At 38.7% G+C, this 17,652-nt stretch overlaps 1 pseudogene; it reads left to right on the top strand.

The window, feature by feature from the left end:
* LOC127623567 (laminin subunit alpha-2-like) overlaps positions 1-17,652 on the top strand; it is a 241,100-nt pseudogene that overhangs the window by 29,271 nt on the left and 194,177 nt on the right.

Raw genomic sequence — 17,652 nt, 5'->3', positions numbered from 1 at the left:
AATGTGAATTGAATTGCATACCTTTTTAAAAATCACACGGCGGCTTCAAATTCATATTTGATGTAAGAAAGTGTGTAAAATATCTTGTAGAACAAAACGTCCATGTATCATGAAGTAATGTTTACAACAGATCTAATTTTACTCATAAGTTGAAAAACCCCATTATAAAACCCAATAGGGTTTTGGCCTACAAATTAACAGCTCTTTTATCGCCATTGTAATGTTAATAAAACATGCTTTATATTTATGGTAAGGCTGTCGATTTAACATGTTAATTCGGTGTGATTAATTATAGAAAATATTAATGTGATTAATCGTTTCCACTGACCGTACATAAATTCAGTAATTAGGAATTATCCTACCATTGAAGAAATGCAAGCTTAAAGTACCATCTTCAGGTTGTTGTGACTCCCAGTCAGCAGGGGTCAGTCAGCGTAACTACAGCTGTACAGACAGCTAGAGGTCGCGCTAGAAAAATCTTTATCCATCACTCTGAGTTGTAAAATTTCTGTCATGGTCTTATTTTATCCGTCATTTTTTCATTTCAGAAATACTGAGGCTACATTCAGGGGTGTACTGTAGCATCCATTATAATGGGTTATACAGTACATACAGTATCATATAAACAGCAATATATTTGTGACTTAAGCGCGAGTACTTTGAAAAAGGAGTTTGAGGGTGAAAATTCAACCTGTCAATCATCTGCTGCGATAAAACTTTACTGGCAACGTGTGGCTTGAAAAGCAAATAACCATTTGGTCGGAAAATTTGAAAAGTGCAAACATTAATGTAGAGACTTCACCGAACTTCAGTATGCCTAATATCAAGCACTTCAGCTCAGTTCAAACAGGTTCTCCATTAAAATAATGGAGAATTCTGCTCTAAATATCATGTTTGCACTAAGATTAAATGTGAGCGTAATTGGCAGAAACAGTAAGCCATTTTTGCCGCACTTTCTGATTGTTCTTTTTTTTCTCTCCATTTTCTTCCCAGTTTGGAATGCTCAACTCCCAAGTCCTCGTGGTGGTGTAGTGACTCACTCAAACCTCAGTTTCCTCTGTGTCCGAGACCGTCAATCTGCGCGTCTTATCACGCGACTTGCTGAGTGCATTATCGCGAAGGCTTCCTGCTATTCTCCACGGCAACTCACTATGCGCCCCACTGAGAGAGAACCACATTATAGCAACCCTCCCTAGCAACCCTCTACCCTCCCTAGCAACCAGGCCAATTTGGTTGCTTAGGAGACCTGGCTGGAGTCACTCAGCACACCCTGGATTTGAACTCATGACTCCAAGGGTGGTAATCAGCGTCAATACTCTCTGAGCTACCGAGGCCCCCCTTTCTGATTGTCCTTATATTTTTGGTATACTGTAAATGCACATTAAAATGCATATTTTTTAATAGTAAATTAATTTGAAATGAATATATTTGTTAATAAAGGTGTCAGCTAACGAACCATGTAAGGGAACAGGTTTTTACAGGTTTTAAATGAAAATGTATTCACTTCATAACTTGCATCTTCCTATAATTAGTGTCAACTCCATTAGACCACTAAAAGGATGATATTTTAATTTGATCCATCCAACAAGAGTGTAAAGTCTTTAATTATCTGATAATGGTGTTCAGTAAAGGAGTTAAGGGATAAAAGACATTCTACACACATTTCTTTTTCTGTTTTCACTCTATTCTGAAAATGTGTTGACAAAATGTAATATTTTTAAATCTCAACCATGTGCTGCACACTGAAGCCATTTAGTTTTTTTTACTCAGTTGAAGGTGCCTCTATAGCCTAAACTAAAATACTAAAATGATCCCACAATTCTAATAGAAATTATCATAATGGGAGACATGTTTGTTTAAAATATAAAAATTACCAGACCACGTGTCCTACTGTTGCGTCCACCATGAGCAGGAAGAGGTAAAGGGGTCCTCTGAGTTATAGCTGACCATGACATAATCAGATTTTTGTATAATCCCGAATAAATCAGACAGAGTTGACACAAAGTGAGGACACAACTTTGACATGGCATTTTATTATGAAAAATATAACTTATAACTTATACAGGAAACCGATGGAGTGCGTACTCCGGGTAGGGAAGGAGGTATTGCCCCAAGTGAAGGAGTTCAAGTACCTCGGGGTCTTGTTCACGAGTGAGGGGACAATGGAGCGGGAGGTTGGCCGGAGAATCGGGGCAGCGGGGGCGGTATTGCACTCGCTCTATCGCACCGTTGTCACGAAAAGAGAGCTGAGCCGAAAGGCAAAGCTCTCGATCTACCGGTCAATTTTTGTTCCTACCCTCACCTATGGTCATGAAGGCTGGGTCATGACCGAAAGAACTAGGTCACGAGTACAAGCGGCCGAAATGGGCTTCCTCAGAAGGGTGGCGGGCTTCTCCCTTAGAGATAGGGTGAGGAGCTCAGTCATCCGTGAGGAGCTCGGAGTAGAACCGCTGCTCCTTTGTGTCGAAAGGAGTCAGTTGAGGTGGTTTGGGCATCTGGTAAGGAGGCCCCCTGGCCGCCTCCCAGGGGTCCAGCAGGGAGGAGGCCTCGGGGAAGACCCAGGATTAGGTGGATAGATTACATCTCCACCCTGGCCTGGGAACGCCTCGGGGTCCCCCAGTCAGAGCTGGTTAATGTGGCTCGGGATAGGGAAGTTCGGGGCCCCCTGCTGGAGCAGCTGCCCCCGCGACCCGACTTCGGATAAGCGGTTGAAGATGGATGGATTGATGGATGGATAACTTATAGTTTACTTTATGTTGTTTAATATCTTACTGTCCCATAACTTTCATTTGATATTTATTTTTATGAATTTGTAGCATATTAAGCACTTTGTTTGGCAATTTTTTAACATTGTGACCTCTTGCTGAGGACAGGTTAAGGCTACGTCTACATTAATCCGGATATATTTGAAAATGGCATTTTCCTTTCAAAACGCTCTCAGTCCACACTTTTTCAAGCATTTTCCAAAAGTTGCTCATCCACACAGAAACATATGAAAATGCTTAAATCGTGTAATTTTACATTTACATTTATGCATTTTGCAGCTGCTTTTATCCAAAGTGACTTACAGTGCACTTATTACAGGGACAATCCCCCCCCGGAGCAACCTGGAGTTAAGTGCCTTGCTCAAGGACACAATGGTGGTGGCTCTGGGGATTAAACCAGAAACCTTCTGTTTAACAGTTATGTGCTTTAGCCCACTACACCATCACCACTCATGTCACTGTGCATGTGGAAAATCCCCATTGCATGTAAGGTCTGAAACGCAATTGTCCTCATGTTCTGTCGCCGAACTCCAATTCCGAGTAAAATTCCCTTCGCCTTTGAAGGAATGCAATGTGAAGATTGTACAAAGTGACATTTATTTTTTAACAATGCTATCAAAGTGAGTATCAGGCACAACAGCGCTACTATAACACAGGCCACCATCTTGATTTTTTTGGTTGGATAGATCACATGACTAAAAATGCGTCGTTTTCCAAAGTATCTGTTTTCACAGTCCACGCTACAACGCGAAAACGGCATTTTCAAATGTATCCACTTTGGAGTGCGTTTTCAAAAATCTCCGTTTTAACATTTCGTGTTTGTCTCTGTGTGGATAGAAGCCCAAAATGGAGAGAAAAAGATGCGTTTTCAAACGAAAACATATTAGTGGGAACTAGGCCTAAGTTACATGTGCTTCGTTAAGTCATACATACGTTAAGTCATAAATGCCCTGAGTATACACATTTACTTTAGATTTAACCTATCCAGTATTTTTATTATTAAGAATGTCTTGATTTTTAACATAAAGATGACTTTTGTATGCAAGACATGTTTTGTCTCTTATCTCAAGAATCAGTGAATGATGCAGTCATGAAATCCGAAAATATGTGATCAAAGAGAATCATATACAATCAGGTGTAAATGGGGATGTGTCTGTAAATGGCGATGGCGTAAACCCGCCCTAAACGCATCTTAATACTAGGCAATAAACAGGGGCAGGACACACAAACCGCAGGAGTGAGTGTGAGAGAGAGAAATCAAAACTGATGCACTAGGTTTCAGTGGTTTTCTTGTTTCTTTTTTCATCCGTCGAAATGATGGAAAACATTTCAAATTATCTGTCAAAGTTGCAAGAAATCTGTAAATGATGGGGAATTTTTGGTTAACGCAACCCCTGCAGACAACAAATCAGACCTACCAAGAGCAGGGGAACAAAACGAGCCTCAGTATAGCAGGATGTGCTCTTGCGATTAAAGACAGCTGGACTGAACACTATAGAATGCAATGGCCTCCAGACGCATTTTTCAAAGTTTCAAACTACATGCAGTATTCATGACTAGAGGCGCTGAAAACCAGCGATACGCGATGCAACCATAGTGAGACACGTGCATACAGACGGAATACAAGAACGTGTCCTGTGAGAACACCCCAAGCCAACAGATTGACAAACTCAAGTGCAAAATGTATTGCCGTGGGGGAGATATTGCTCATTTATTTGTAGTCTTTCTTAAACTGTTTTGCTATTATTAAATCTCCAAAGACCCCAACATAATGGAAGAATGTTTCTCAAGGAAAGTGTATCTTGGGATCTTTTCTCAGAAATCACAATCTTTTTGTGTGTTTGATTGCAAGTGACCGATATTTCTTGCTGGTATCTGACCGGGGCAGAGGATGAGGGGCTTGTGTGGGTGGTGCTAAGTCGAGACATGCCCCATCAGCTTGCTGTGAGCCATTCAGACGCTGAGACTCACCTAGCAGCACCTTACTACTGGACCGCCCCGTCTGCTTACTTGCACAAGAAAGTGAGTCAAACGTTTGTGTGTGTGTGAGCGTGTATTTATCACTTTGTGGGGACCAAATGTCCCCATAAGGATAGTAAAACCCAAAATTTTTGACCTTGTGGGGACATTTTGTCAGTCCCCATGAGGAAAACAGCTTATAAATCATACTAAATGATGTTTTTTGAAAATGTAAAAATGCAGAAAGTTTTCTGTGAGGGTTAGGTTTAGGGGTAGGGTTAGGTTTAGGGGATAGAATATAAAGTTTGTACAGTATAAAAACCATTATGTCTATGGAAGGTCCCCATAAAACATGGAAACACAACATGTGTGTGTGTGTGTGTGTGTGTGTGTGTGTGTGTGTGTGTGTGTGTGTGTGTGTGTGTGTGTGTGTGTGTGTGTGTGTGTGTGTGTGTGTGTGTGTGTGTGTGTGTGTGTGTGTACTATTATTAGTGAGTATCTCTCTGGCAGCACAGTACACTCATGTATAATTTTTCCTCAAGCACTGTCCAAAATACAGACATCATTTATCATCATTATGTTACAGGCTTATTTAGCATTTAATTTGCCCTTGATTTAACATTCGTGTCTACAGGGATAGAGAGAGACAGAGAGACAAACATACACACACACACACACACACACACACACACACACACACACACACACACGCACACACACACACACACACACACACACACACACACACACACACACACACAGAGACAGCAGGGTATTGGGATGGATACTTTAAAGGTTGTGATTTTGTTCCATGTTAAAATAACACGCAGAAAAACCTGTTTACTATAATGTAAAACAATGCAGTTAGGTGGTTGGAGGAAGTGGTGGGGAGTTGAAGTAAGAGGGATTTGTGATATCAGCCAGCGATGAAAATGTTTTCATTCAGAGTAAAGTGTACACACAAATTATATATACTTACCCTTGGGCCTGTTGAATGCTTGATTCTGATTGGTTGACAGACATTGTAAGGTGTGCAATTGTTTTTCAAGTAAATGCACAATTATGAAGTAGTTCCAGGTCTTGACTGCATAATGGGTAAATATTACTTTGCCAAATTATTTCAGTTATTTCAAAGAGCCCCACAGGCTAACACAACAAAATAACGAACTAAAACAAAGACATTTGTTAAAGTAAATCAGTTAAGAACGTCAAACAATGTCTAAAATATCCTAAATCTATTTCATTTTTGATTGAAAAGTTTGGGCTCCCTCTCTTTCTCTCTTTCGCTCTCGTCTCTCTCACACACACACACGCACACACATACATATGCACGCAAATACACACACACACACACACACACATTGAGACTCGTATCGTGACCAACAAATAGAGCAGCACCCCCGCGACTTGATCAATACAACACTTTCTATTATCTGAAATAACACTTTAATTTGTGAACGTTTTTACGGTTCAGTGTATTTCGCCCTAATCAGCCTCACAAAACTATAGTGGAAAGCACTGAGCTACCCCTCCCCTCCCCTCTCTCTCGCTCACACACACACACACACACACACACACACACGCACACACATTACTTTGTTACTCCAATGTCGAAAAGCAGCGCATCCTCCGTTGCTAGTTCTAAAGTGACATTTTTGAACTAGCAACAAAGGCTTGAGCTGTATCAAAGCTAGATACACTTGATCAATACAACAGTTTCTATATAATCTGACATATCTGTGGGAAACACCCTCATGCTCATCCTCCCCCTCTCTTAAGCTCTCTAATACACACACGTGGACACACACAGTGCATATACGCATTACGCCCACACTCACTCGCGAGCGAAAAACAGAGCCATCGTGTCAGTCACCGGCATATCAGTAGGGTTGAGCAGTTGTTAAGGTTTGTTAAATATGGGACACGCGCACTGCTGAGAAGTGCTTATACTTACATCTTGGCGATTTTGAAGCGATTTTACTTCTGTTGAGAGCTGCAACAAATAAAGGTAATCCCAAAGGCGATCTCTCTCAGTTTCTGAGCTTCTCTCTTTCGATCCCTCAAAAACAAACTCACACACACACAAACGCACTAACTTGTTACTTCAGTAAGTGCTCCAGTAAAGCAGTGCGAGCCTCGCTATCCTCCCTTATTAGTTCTGAAGTGAAGTTTTCAAACTAGTAATGAAGACTTGAGCTGTATCGGAGCAAGATGCTGAATCCATGGTGGAAGACATTAGTTCTATTCACAGGAGTGTTTTAGGGACGAAAACCAGAAAATGTCTTAGGACATTTTAAATGTCCTAAAACCCTGAACGATGTCTTAAGGTGTGGTAACCATGGTATAAGCTGAATAATTGATGACGGGCCATTGAATTAATGAAAAATAATGCACACCTGAGGTGCAACAGTAACTCATGACCACATTACCACCTGGGGTGTGCAGTATTTTTAAATAATTCAACGGTTTGTCATCAATTATACCGTAGAATTTTCAAGATAGTTTTTATTGCACAGCTCTCTGGAATACTTTATTCTAGTGAGTCAATTTTGCAATTACACAAAACATATACATTTTCTATATAATCAATATATGTTTTATTTTTTCATAGTCTTTTGTTTTTTGTGATTAATGTCATTTGCAATGCTTCATGGGATTGTAGTTAATTCCCTCATCAAAGACGTTAAGTACACAGTCTTGTATCTTTTTGTCTGTTTGTGCTTTAAATCAAAGTTTGTGATGTTGTGATTCACCTCAGAGCTGGTTGGTTTGTTTCATGGTGCTCTATTATGAAGGATTTGATTAAATCCCTGTGGAAAAAGAATTAATGGGAATAACACTTCTAGAAGCAAGATGGGCCTTGTTGCACTCTACTACACGGCTATCAGAAATACTCTATTCTGATTGGTCAATTGCGAAAATAATGAAAGGAAACTGTATATCCAGGGATAAAATTATATCAGATCGCTCATCCGGTATTGCGAGTCATCTTTCCTGCTACTCAGATCACTCTGCGATCTCTACAGGTAGACTAATAAACCCAGGTCAATATTTCATGCCTATTTATTTATTTATTTAGCAAGTAGTCTTGTAATAAGGTGTGTAATGAGGATTCAGACACCATCAGAACTCCGCTGTTTCTGGAGACTCTGTGGTCTCTTTGTTCCCTCATCATTACATAATTTCAATAAAAATCTATATTTAATGTCCATTTATTTTTGTTTTTGGTTAGTAGCCATGTAGTAAGCGGAATAATGCAGTCAACCAGTCATTATCGCTAAATAAACCCCTTCAGCGTGATGCAAGAGTCCTCCACTTTGCGTCGGGGTTCTGATCACCCTGTTGGGATTTATTTTTCCATAACAACCGACTGACTGTACATTATTCCTTACTTACTGAACCCTACCCCTAAACCTAACCCTCACACAAACCATATCAAACATGATATGGCCGATTCATGAGCATTTTTTAGTATTAAGGAGCACTTTAAATGTTCTCACTAACTAGTTTTTGACATTTCACTGTATTTGGGAGGACATTTTCAAAAATGTGGCCCTCACAAGAATGGCCAAACCTGTACACACACTCACATCTACCCTTGAGAACTTGACAAGACAATCAGCAAGACGAATATGCATGTGACTTTAGTGAATATTCAGATATGTGGTGGGGGAATAAACATTGAGCTGTTAAACTCCTGGGGCGGCACGTGCTGCTGATGTTCTTTGGCCTCTGAACTCTTCAGACTGCTAATGATGCCATTACTCTTAGTTTAAAGTGACTGTCAGCATTCATTTCAAAGGCTTTTCATTTCCATGCATATTGGGCTGTAAGTTTAAATGACTTTCAGATTTGCAAATGAAAGCTTAGTCTTGTCCAGTTTATATTTCACCTTAAAATTACAAAAAAACAAAGCCTTCTTTTAGACCTTTTTCAGCATTATTTTCATGACAATTAAGCATATTTCCTGCTCATTTGCTCAATATAAAAAAAAGGATATACTGTAGGCGTACAGCCATGGACAAAGTATTGGCAGTGACATAAATTTTGTGTTTTGCAAAGTTTGCTGCTTCAGTATTTGCAGATTGATACGCATTTCATGAATTTTAAAGGCTTTTATTGGTAAAAACATTAAATATATGCAAAGAGTCAATATTTACAGTGTTGACCCTTGTTCTTCATAACCTCTGCAATTCACTCTGGCATGCTGGATATCAGCTTCTGCGCCATATCCTGACTGATGGCGATCCATTCTTGCCTTATTAGTGCTCGAAGTTGATCGCAATTCGTGGGATTCTGCTTGTCCACTTGCCTTTTGAGGATTGACCACAGGTTCACCAGGGATTAAGATCTGGGGAGTTACCTGGCCACGGATCCAAAATTCAATGTAATGATCTCCGAGCCACTTCATTATCACTCTTTCCTTGTGACATGGTGCTGAAGAATGCACAGATCATCACAGATCATGCTGAAAAATGCATAGATCATCACCAAATTGCTCCTGGTTGCCAATTTCAACTTCTTGTTGGTAGAAGTTGCTCTTGCAGGACGTTTTGATACCATTCTTTATTCATGGCAGTGTTTTTGGGAAGAATTGTGAGAGAGCCCACTCCCTTGGATGAAAAGCCACCCCACATATGGATGGTCTCAGGATGCTTCACTGTTGGCATGACACAGAACTCATGGTAGCGTTCACCTTTTCTTCTCCGGACAATCAATTTTCTACATGTCCCAATCAGTCGGAAGGGGGATTCATCAGAGAAAATAACTTTGCACCAGTCTTCTGCTGTCCAATCCTTGTACTTCCTGCAGAATTTCAGTCTGTCCATGATGTTTTCTTGGAGGAAGTGGCTTTTTTGCTGCCCTTCTTGACACCAGGCCATGTCAGGTTCTTTAGGAACACAATGATTGGAAGCACTTCTTCCCTCCTTTTATAGCAATCAGTCTGGTCTTATAATCCAATCAGAATGATAGAGTGATTTCACCTGACAAGTACTCGTTCACATTTTCTCAGGTGCTGCTGATATGATTAGTGAAATTATGTTAGCTGGTCATTTTGAGCCAGGACAAAAAAATTGTGAAATTTGGGTTTTTGTGTAAAGTTAATTTTTTTGGCCAATGAAGCTTTTTGCAATTATTTAAAATGCATCTGATCACTCTGCACAATAATCTAGAAACAATGTGAATCAACACCACAACAACTGAAGCAGAAAACTTAGCAAAACACAAAATGTATGTCACTGCCAATACTTTTGGCCATGGCTGTATATAGATTTAGATCTCACTTAAAGATTTGAATACACCAGACACACAAACATTTGCAAACACTTTTTTTCCTGTTTCTATATTGAGTAAAATGCTTTATCTTACAAGTTCACATTACGTAAACTCTCCCTTTACATTGTGTAACTACTGTACTGTACACATTTGACAAGGTGTCTTGCATTACATTTAGTCTCTATGGCAACAACCTCCTTTGGTAAAATTACATTAAATGAGAGACCTATTCACACTTTGTTGTACAGAAAGTTTCAGACATTTTTCCACTGAGATTTCTGTTAACAAAGTAGATATTACCTGGAAACTGTGTTTCTCATTCACAGAGTTATATTTCAAGCATGAATCATGTTTTAGATACTGTAAATAATGAAGATTATGCTCAATCAAAATAATACAGCGCTTTTTGAACATAGACGTATGTGTATCATTAGCTCAGACTTTTGTGTTGGTGTAAAGTTTGTTTTTTCTTTCAGCCCCCGCCCCCCCTCCACAAAATTCACATTTCACATGAAAGTCAAAGGTTTTTCAAAATAACAGTTTCAGAACATTTCATTTGCGATCACTTTCACATAGACAGCACTAGATCCTGCATAAAAAACACATACGTTTATCTTTTATATAATTCATATAATTCATATTCAGTCATTGTTTACTCACGCTCATGTCTTTCAAAACCTGTATGACTTTTTCTCACTCTATGAAACACAAAAGGAGATGTTTAGAGAATGTTCATGCTGCCTTTTTCCACATAAGGAAAGTAAACGGGAACTGAGGCTGCCATGCAACAAAAACGACCAAAAAAAGTCCATTTGAGTTTCAGAAAGGTAGTCCACATGACTTATATACTATATTTCAAGTCTTCTGAAGCCACACAATAGTTTTGTGTAAGTGTAGCCGGTGGTAGGGGTGGTAGCCAGTGTATTTACTCCTTGAGCTACCCAGGCTTTAAGGACATGTATTGCAGTTTAAAACAATAGAATCCTCATTACACATGATTTCACATATAACACACTATTACTCTTATTCAGTGAACTGGAAAACACTCTGGGCTATAATCATTAAAAAAGATGATTAATACTCAATGTACATACCCAGTCCTCAAATTTATTTAAAACGTTGTCAAACTCCACACTTGCAATCCATATGCATCCATCAAAAACAATCCATTAGAAACACTCAATTTTAAAATACGGCTCTTGTGAACACATATTTCATACAATTTATGAGCATTTTGTGTGAAATGTTTATATACCCAAATAATTATCAACCGATGAACAAAACTGGGAGCTCTCTTGCCCAACATATGTTTTCACCTCTCTAACATGAGAGACTGCCGGAAAGCAGGTGCGATGTCAATTTATGACTTGAGTTAAATTACATGAAATTTCTTCACATGGCTACAAAAGAAACAGACCAAAATGTAAGTCATAACGTCAGATTATCGTAATTTGTTTATGCTTTTATGGTACTATTATGATGGTTTTGGTCATTTTCTGAGCCCCAGTTCTCATTGACTTTCATTACATTGAAGAGCAGCTAGGATATTCTCCAAAAATGCACCTTTCGAGTCCCAATTAGTATCCAGAATGTTTACACAAAGGATTTTCCATCTTTTTAGTTTCAACACATAAAGCCTTCATATTACTATTCAGTGAAGTTCACACATGGTATGAGTTACAGTGTGTGTGTGTGTGTGTGTGTGTGTGTGTGTGTGTGTGTGTGTGTGTGTGTGTGTGTGTTATGAGTGCTTGCTCCATTTTCCTCCTCACACAAATTGTCTGATTTCATCTCAGGGTTCACCAGATGTGTGTTGCCTTTGAACTATATGTCACAGCCAAAATCCAAACAAACTGAACTGTATTTGTGATGGTGTGTGTGCATGTTTTTAGGGTTGTCTCTGTAGGTGGGCTCAGCTCCATTGGAGCTCCATGATGGTGCCTGTTAGATATTAAAATAAACAGTGGAGACTGTAGAGGGCGGGACAGAGGTCATAAGGTCATATAAGGGGTTAAAATGATGGTGAGGGGCATATATGTTTGGAAGGCAATTGTGTATGATGGAATGCTGTACAGTTGGTTGCCTTTAGTTTTGAGATGCCCAATGGATTTTTCATTTCCTGTAAGATGTAGCGGGGGCGATGCTTTCGTTTTCTTTTGCTCTCTCTTTCATTTTCCACATTGAGACTTTTCTCTCTCTCTTTCTCTCTCTCTTCCAATTCTATGTTTTTGTGTTTTTTAATTGTTTTCTTTGCACTTGTGTGCATTTGTGTGGTTTTGATTTGTGTCTTTTATTTTGAAGTTAAGTTCCATGTCTTAACTTAGTTCACTGTATCCTGTACCTGCTCTGTTATGTGACCCTCATTTTCCATCATGTTTGTTAGTTTTGTCTTGTGATTGGTTGATGTTGATCATGTCTTATCTTTTTATTAGTTCTTGTCTGCCATTGGTTGTCTTGTTATTTTGTTTCTCTGGTTTGTGTAATTTAAGCCCTCATACTCCCATTCTCTGAGGTATGGCTTTGTTCATTGTAACACATGTTTTGGTCTCTCGTTTGGACAAGTCAGTTTTAGTCTAGTCAAGTCTTAGTCTTTTGATTTTGTGTCTTTCTCTTTATTTTGAATAAACTACATTTGGGTTCAATCTTCAACAAGCATGAGTGGATAAATTTTACAGAATGCCAAACCGATTATGAACCCAGCAGTAAAGCTTATTTGTTTACGCTAGCGGAATTGTCCCCTTGAGGATTATGTTATGGACTTTTGTGGACCGTGTCAGTTGGTGGACTTTAATGATATTGCTCTTAAGGCCCTTTTTCTTGTGGGCTTAATTGAGCCAGTTTGCTCCAGGATGCCTGGAGGTGGAGTCAGTTGGGCTCTTAAACAGTACATTGATTTTTCCCTGCATCTTAGGGGTTCACCGTTTACTGTGGTAGTGGCGTATGAGGATGCCAACCCTTGTACTGTAGCAGAGCTGTCCGCCACAATAGCTGCCACTTAGAGTCAGCCACTATGGCCGTCGCGCATGAGTCATCCACCAGCATGGGTGTCACCCAAGGGTCTTCCACCAGCATGGGCGTTATGCAAGAGTCGTCCCCCTGCATGGATGTTTTGCAAGGGTCTTTCACCGGTATGGCCGGTATGGCATCTTAAATAAAGCTGTACGCATTGCATGAGAGGCTGCAGTAAAGCTTATTTGTTACACCAGGGTAATCGTCCCCTTGAGGATTATGTTATGGACTTTTGTGGACTGTGTCAGTTGGTGGATTTTAATGATACTGCCTTTTTTCTTGTAGGCTTAAATGTGCCAATCTGCTCCAGGATGCCTGGAGGTGGAGTCAATTGGGTTCTTAAAAAGTTAATTGATTTTCACTCATGGCCAGCTAGAAGGACTCAGCTGGGACATTTCCTAAAGATCAATCCCCACAAGGACAAATAAATCAATCTGATTGGCTGATAAATCTGACAATCTGACTTTAGATGCCTATTCACTGCAGTGTTGAGGGAATTTTAGCTCAAACTCACGTGCTGTTTCGGCTAAAGAGGTCGGCTTTGGGCATGCGATTTGTGAGCCAGTTGTCACGCTTCGCTTGTAAGGATTAAGGAATAAATTCTGATTGGATAAACTATTCATTGTTTGCTATTCATTTTTAGATGAATTAGGAGTGGAAAGCAATTGCAAATAAATAGAGAAAAAGGTGAATGAGAATGAATGGATGAAAACTTTTTATTTATTTGACATGTTTGACCAACAGAGAAGTTTTTGCTGTCCCTGAGAATTTGTAACTGTGTGGGACTTTTAACTACAAACAAGCCCATAATACACCAGGGACTCTTACTTTGAAAGGTCTGTGCTCCCAGCTTAAAAATGTTAAATAAATTGATTTGTGATGATAACCGGTATTTTTAAAAAGCTACTATCAGTACAGATTAATTGGTAATACTGATATGTATTAGATGTATAGATATAGTAATGTCTACAGGTACTGTGATAAGTTTAAGGAATAGGTCTAAATTAAAATTATAAATTAAATTAATGTCATATAATAGTAATAGCTCCACATAATTTTGGCCATGTATTGTAGCTACTTTACCTCAAAAGTCAACGATGCAAGAAATGGCTTTACAAAGTATTTCAGTTTTGGGAAAGAGTACTTTGTAACACTCCACTTTTTTACACATGTGATTTCTATTACATAAAAGAATGCTTTTCAAACATGCAGTGCATTAGAGGCTAAATAAGCTCATCTTTACCTGAGCCTGGGCAAAAGAGTGCTGCTCTATTCACCAACAATCTTGTGAACTTGTCTCAGGAGTTTCAGTAACACTTTTCATGACATGGCCGTTTTTGTTTTGTCTAGAATTCATCTGATTTGTCTGTGTAGTGAAGCTGTTTATGTTTACTTGTGTGTTTTTGTAAGCGTGAGTGTGTGTTTGTGTTGTGCACAGCTGTGTTTTTGTTTGTGCGAGCCTTTTTTACTAGTTCACAGACATGTTTACGTCCGCATGTGTGTAAAAGCATGCTTGTGTATGCATTTATGCACCTGTTTGTTTGTGTGCAAGCAAGAATTTGTATGCATTTGTGCCTGCTTTGCTCAGCCAATGCAAGTCATATTCTCTTTTTATTTAATCTGTACAGATACACACTCTCCTTTGACTTATTCATACTGCATTTAAGAAAAAGGTTTGAGCTATGTTTTTTTTTTTTGTCTCAGCTGACTAGCTCACAATATTATTTTTGAATAAAAGACAATGCATTTTTTGTTGCAGTTTACCACCAGTTTAAGTCTGATAAAAATAAATAACTGAATAAAAACCCACAAATGAGTTTCCACTAAGTGAGATCTCAACAATGTGCTCAGATTTGACAAGACGTCTGCAGTTAAAAAGTCAGATATCGCAATATATACATTTCTCATCAAATTCTCCCAAGACCAAATTATCTGAAAAATACTATCCACATTTAGTTTATGGGTAAATGATGTGACGGCAGTGATGCTGATTTAAAGTTTTTTTTTTTACCCAGATCTATTTAATGATATTATACATATATAATGCAATTAACAAAACATTAACATGAATTGCTTGAGTGTACCTCTTCTGTGATGAACATGCTTTCAAATACAAACAAAAATTACAAATTAAATGACTTCAAAGTCATTTAAAGTCAAAGGGCTTAAAGTAAAAAATGGTATGTGGTGTAACTGTCCAGAGACAAAAAAAAAGTAAAAGTCTGAAAAGATGAAATTCTTAAAAAAAAAAAATGCAAGAATAGTGCAGAATATGTTTGGGAAAATACATAAATAAATTAATTAAATACTGTATTTATACATGAAAAACAAGTGCTTGCAGTTCACCCATTAGCACAATTAAAAAAAATTTGAACCCACTTTAATGTATTATACAAATCTAAAAACCAAGAAATAGAGGAACTGACAGCGCGTTTCACTAAATTTGCAACGAGCAACATTGAAAACTGCAGTGCACTAATACACTGTCAAAATAAAAGCTTCAGGAGAAGTATATGACGGAAGTATATTACTATTGCATAAAACATATCCTCAAAATAATTTTTATAATACTAAGCTTGACTCAACTATAATAAATAATATGAATCTGTGTTCCAAAATATAGGTTTAGAAATGATAGTTTTTGCACACCCTGTTTAATTTACCAAATAAAAAATCTAAAACTATATGTAGATAAATACAAATTTTTTTAAATACTGTATTAGTGTATTAGTTATATTATAAATTAAATATCATTCTTCATATTTATTTAGTGGAAAAACTGTGGAAAACATGCATTAGTTCTTGTATTTCATTAAACATTTTGAATGTTTTTAAAATTATGATATGAAATCACTTTTATGTAATTTTCCCTGGTTGTAAGCTGTAAGGGGACCCCCATCTGGATGGTTGCTTGGGGCCCCGGATATCATAACTGGACTTTAAACTATTTTTTTTTTTTTTAAAGATTTCACATTGTTATCACCTCGGACAATCTTATCTGTCAGTGACCCTCATAACACCATACTCTTACTGTATGTCACAAGGAATTAAAGGATCTGAGACAATAATACAAACGAAACATAACTAATAACTCAATTAAATTTCCTGAGCTATGAAAGAGTAACCTCTGAGCAATAAAATTGTACTTGTTATTTTACTGCAGTCTCTGCACATGTGTCTCTTTGCATGTGTACATGCAGTGCTGTGCTCATGTGTATGACAGGTCATTATTGTCCCTTAAGCCCTGTTTTGCATGTACACACCTCATTAACTCTGTGCAAATAGAGAGTCCAGTGCTCATAAATTCTCAATCATCTAACGGCTTGTGTGTGTGTTTTTGTGCGTGTTCATGTCAATAAAGTATGCTTTTCCTGGCAGTCAGTGTGGTGGGGTGATAAATAAACGAACAGAATGAATCGCATCCTATAATGCTTGAGGATGAATCTGCTTGCTGTGTCAGTGTTGGGATATATGGGTTACCTGTTATTGCATCAATGCGAGACACACACACACACACACACACACACACACACACACACACACACACACACACACACACACACTTCACAATTTATTAAACCTCACTTCCTGCAAACATTTCACATTCCATCAAAAAATATCTTTCTTAAAGACACACAACCCACATGTCTACTCAAAACATAACACCTTACACAATACTGACAGTCATGTAAGGCCACACACATATACAAATTATACTTTTTATTTGTTCATTTGCTAATGCATAATAAACTAAACTCAAAATATTTTGCTCAAAAAGAATTGTTCACCCAAAAATTTACATTTTGTCAGAATATCCTCACACCCATGACGTTCCAAACCTGTATGACTTTAAAGCAGATATTATGGCAGTATGTTAGTCTCTGTGATCTTTCATTCCACTTTTTTATACATTTACCTTTATGCATTTGACAGACGCTTTTATTCAAGGCGCCTTCCAGTCCACTTATTACAGGGACAATCCCCCCGGAGCAACCTGGAGTTAAGTGCCTTACTCAAGGACACAATGGTGGTGGCTGTGGGGATCGAAACTGCGACCTTCTGATTAACAGTTATGTGCTTTAGCCCACTACGCCGCCACCACTCTATATCATGCCTAACATCTCCTTTTATGTTCCATGCAAGCATGTCATAAATGTTTGTAATGGAATGAGGGTGACTAAATAATGAGGGAATTTTCATTTTGGGGTGAACTAGCCCTTTAAGACAGCAAACGAGAGGGTGATAGGGAGACATCTGATTAATCTGCACTAGCACTGTATCAGATGTGAAAAGGATGGACAAAAGAAGAGGTTAATAGATTTTCCTCCTGCGATTGGAGGTCTGCGTTTGATTGACAGTTGGTCTGGTGTGATGGTGTAACCGTTCTCCATAGCTGAGCAGAGGATAGAGCTGCTCTCGGAGAGCTTTCAGCATCACACCTCAGGACTGGCCGTCAGTAAAAGGGACTTCTACTCTGTCCTGAACAACATCGAGTGTCTGCTCCTCTGGGCCTCCTGTGCTCAGGAACACAGCACCATCTACAGGTCCTCTCTAGTAATGCAGGCTGCCTCTGGTTTTCTGGAGCAGTCAGAATACACACACACACACACACACACACACACACACACACACACACACACAC

This window comes from Xyrauchen texanus, chromosome 30 (genome assembly GCF_025860055.1).
Source record: "Xyrauchen texanus isolate HMW12.3.18 chromosome 30, RBS_HiC_50CHRs, whole genome shotgun sequence".
Lineage (NCBI taxonomy): Eukaryota > Metazoa > Chordata > Actinopteri > Cypriniformes > Catostomidae > Xyrauchen > Xyrauchen texanus.
The sequence above is the reverse complement of the archived record's forward strand: the minus strand, read 5'-3'. Positions and strand labels throughout refer to the sequence as shown.